Source organism: Gossypium raimondii, chromosome 6 (genome assembly GCF_025698545.1).
Source record: "Gossypium raimondii isolate GPD5lz chromosome 6, ASM2569854v1, whole genome shotgun sequence".
In the NCBI taxonomy this organism is placed as follows: domain Eukaryota; kingdom Viridiplantae; phylum Streptophyta; class Magnoliopsida; order Malvales; family Malvaceae; genus Gossypium; species Gossypium raimondii.
The window spans coordinates 40685477-40689232 of record NC_068570.1 but is presented as its reverse complement, the minus strand read 5'-3'; the positions used below and the strand labels follow the sequence as shown (position 1 = coordinate 40689232).

Below are 3756 nucleotides of genomic sequence, written 5' to 3'. Positions count from 1 at the left end.
TTTGTGAAATCCTTTAAATATGTAAATAAACTCTCAAGTGATACAAATATAATTTGATAAAAGCTTTATAAAATTATTATAAAGTTATACATATAAATGATGATAGTTGCGGTTCCACTCAAATTTAAATGAAATCATTAATAATTTGAAATAACGTTCAAGCCTATAAGTTCAAATATAATAACTTCATTAAACATAATGCAATAATTCAAATCCGGACATTAATACTTAATAAAAATCTCTTAAAAACAGAATTTTATCAAAATAGAAGTTCTTTATAGAGTTCATTTCCAAAATACATTTGTATGCCACCTCCAAGAGTCATGCATAATACATCACAAAACAGTCAGCTCACAGTTAAGGGTGAGCAAAACTTGATTCGATTAAAAACAATCAAAAAATATTTTGAATTTTGAGTTAATCGAATCGAGTTATTTGAGTCATTTGAGTAAACCTAAATAAGTAATTCGAGTTTCGAGTTCGAATCAAGTTGAATTTTACAATTCGAATAACATATTGGTGTAAATACCCTTTAAACCTCTATCAAGTTAAAAATAAGCAAATTGGTCTATTTCTCAACAAAATTACAATAAAATAAAATAATTTTCAAAAGTCAAAATAATTTTAAATTTAAAATAATTTTAAAATTAAAATCTTTATAAAATTCCAAAATTTATATTTTTTTAAAAATTCTAAAAATATATAAAGAAATTAAAAATTCTAGAATAATAATTTTGGGACCTAAATAAGTTAATTAATAATTCAAGTTTATCATACTAAAGTATTTTTTTTATTATTTTGCTTTGAAAAAGTTTTCAAATATATATGGTTTCAAATTTATGTGCTCTAACATGGAATTAGTTGTACTGTTACAAGATTTTAATTTAACATGTTTAATTCCTTAGGGTCTGTTTGTTAGAAGTAAAACATTTTCCGGAAAAGCTTTTCAGCCTTTTCCAGTGTTTGTTTGGCTGAAAATGTTTTCCTCAGTTAAAATCAATTACAAAACACGGGAAAAGAAGCCCTTAATTTTGGAAAATATCTTACGGATTTCATTTTTGTAAGACATTTTCCGGTTCCTCCTTCATCCAGGTAAGGCTTATTCTCCTTCTTCCTTTCTTCATTCCTTTTCCTTCTTCCGTTCTTCATCTTCTCCTCCAGGTAAGTTGCAATCCAGTGTAGCGCCCAATCCTCTCCATGCCACGTTGATCAACCGATTTACTGTATTACAATGCCTTTTTGGGGGATAGCCATCAATTTTTTGGCTCTTTCGATTTACTAACATTTTTCTCCAAAATTCTTGAGCAATAGTAATTGACATTTAGGGCCTAGTTTATAAATTACAGCAGATGGCACCGTTCTTTTTCATTTTTCTCTAGTTCGCTTGCGCAGAAGCCATGACTAGCTCATCCGATCATTCACGCAAGGTTTCTATATTTTTTCTAAAAGAATTTTTATGTTATCTATTTTCCCTAGTTGAGGTTGCGTCTGCCAATTTGTTTGATTTGTTTTCTTTTTTGTTTCTCTATTTGTTTGATTTTTTTTTTACTCTTTTTGTTTGGAGTATATGCTTTTCGTAGGCTCTGAGCAAGATCGCATGTAATAGACTCCAGAAAGAATTAATGGAATGGCAAGTTAATCCACCCACTCTCCTTTATGGTTACATTGTTTCCATTAGTCATGTGGTATTTGTAAATTACAATTCAAATTGTCATGATAAATTTCAATAAATGACATCTGCATAAATGAGAGGTCATTTAATGTTCCATTGGTATTTCATATGATTAGCACTTTTCTTGGATGTAAGACTAACTACATAATCGACATAGCATCTTATATCATTGTTCATAGTAGTTCTTGAGCCATCTATTTATATTGGAACTATTCACTTATGGTGTTATGTTGCTATTTCCATCATTCATTTTTCTAGTCAAACTGTGAGCCTGAGAGTATATTAAGGTTTGCTTAGAAATGTCTAGCATATTATATTGCTAGACTGATATAGGATAAGTTTCTCCCCATGTTTTTCTTCCAGAGGTGACTTACTAGAGAGTTTGAGTTTTTTTTGTTGCTGTCCTATGCTTGGAGATGCTCTTTTCTAGCATATTACTAGTTATGAAAGATGTCTAAGAGAGGTTGCTCGGTCACCTAATGGAAATATTAATTAGGAGAAAAATATTCACTGGAAGGTGTCTAAGAGAGGCTGGTCATCTTTTGCATTTAATGCGACTAACTGTTTAGCGAAGTACTTGTTCTGAGCAGTTTACTTATCATAGCCATGAATGAGTCTTGACCATCTAGAATGTTGTATGTATCACACAAGAAAGTAAAATATGGTCCGTCTTAAAAGTTTGTCTTTCGTGTCTGTGGGCTTTACATGATCCTCAAGGTGTTGGTGATTAGGTAAATTTTCATGAAGACTTTGAATATGGCACTCTGGTGTGAACTGTTCTTTCTTTAGGTGTTGATTAATTGCAACCTTCCTGGCCATTAAGAAATCTATTTTGTATTGTTTTGTTAGTGTTGTCTAGGCATGTTCCTAGGTGTGCTTGCACCTTGGCACTATACAACAAAAGTGCCTTAGACCTTTTTGAGTGAACCTCATTTGGGTGCACCTAGGCAATCTTTTTTGTAAGGCAATAGGTGCAAAAAAAGAAAGGCTTACTTGATTGTAGTTCTCTTTAATTTAATTTTTTTCTCACTTATTCATTAGATGTACCTTTCCTAGTAATAAAGAGAGTGTACCAAACCCTCTACTTCTTAGTATTTGAAAATCAAATAGAAAACCTTGAACATAAGGAAATCTTCCATATTGAACCAAAATAACTACATATGTCAATCATCTTTTAGAGAAATTAGTCCACATTCACACACATACTGTGCTTTACTTTCACTTGGATTTTTTTTCTTTTTTGCAACTTGTCTCTGAGTCCATGTAAAGGGTCTAATGTAGAACAACAGGAAAGGCTGCTTGATCATTAGCATCCATTTTGCACTTCTCTTTTGTGATATGCATGTGGTCTATTATCTAGCTACCCAACATTCAAAATCTTGCATTGATCCTATTTTGCAGATATTCTGTATGATAGCTGGTCCCCAGCCATGACTGTAAGTTCTATCTGCATCAGCATTCTCTCTATGTTATCAAGCTCAACTGCCAAGGTTTGTTGGAATTATTAGCAATTTGACTGTTTGTTTTGCTCCCTAAGATCTGGCCTTATATGTTCAAAGGTGGAATACTGAATTCACTCTCTAATTATGCAGCAAAGAACTGTCGCAATGGCAGGTCTCCCAAGGAGACGAGATGGTTGTTCCATGACGATAAAGTATAATAATATGAACCTATCATCTATAATCTGTGTATAAAAACTGAGGTTACAGGGATAGGTAATCGTTTACATTTGTCACGTTGTGTATGAAACTATGACTTAAATGTAGATTTATTTTGAATATTGTTACCTAATGCAAGAAGCAGACTGAACAATATAAACCTTTCTTTTCTTCTATTCCAGTTATGCATACACTTTGTTGTTTGTTTTCTCTCTTCTTTAGTTATTTTGTAGTTGTTGACCATTTTGCATTTGGTCTCCAACATTTTAAGGGAAACAATTTAACATTCTCTTTGGATATTCTTTTTGGAAGCTACTGTAGAAGATTGGGGTGAGGATTTACATGTTTACTAGGTACTCAGTTTTTATATAAATTATTACGGGAGGGAAGAGTCTATTTGTACTTGTGTATTAATTTTAAACACAT

The 3756-nt window shown here is 31.8% G+C and overlaps 1 long non-coding RNA gene across 1 annotated transcript; it reads left to right on the top strand.

The window, feature by feature from the left end:
* The first annotated feature begins 1642 nt into the window (after positions 1–1642).
* Positions 1643–3538, top strand: LOC105771563 (uncharacterized). Its single transcript, XR_001126565.2, has 2 exons — positions 1643–3162; positions 3265–3538. It is a non-coding gene; the product is annotated as an uncharacterized LOC105771563 (long non-coding RNA).
* The last annotated feature ends 218 nt before the right edge of the window (positions 3539–3756 follow it).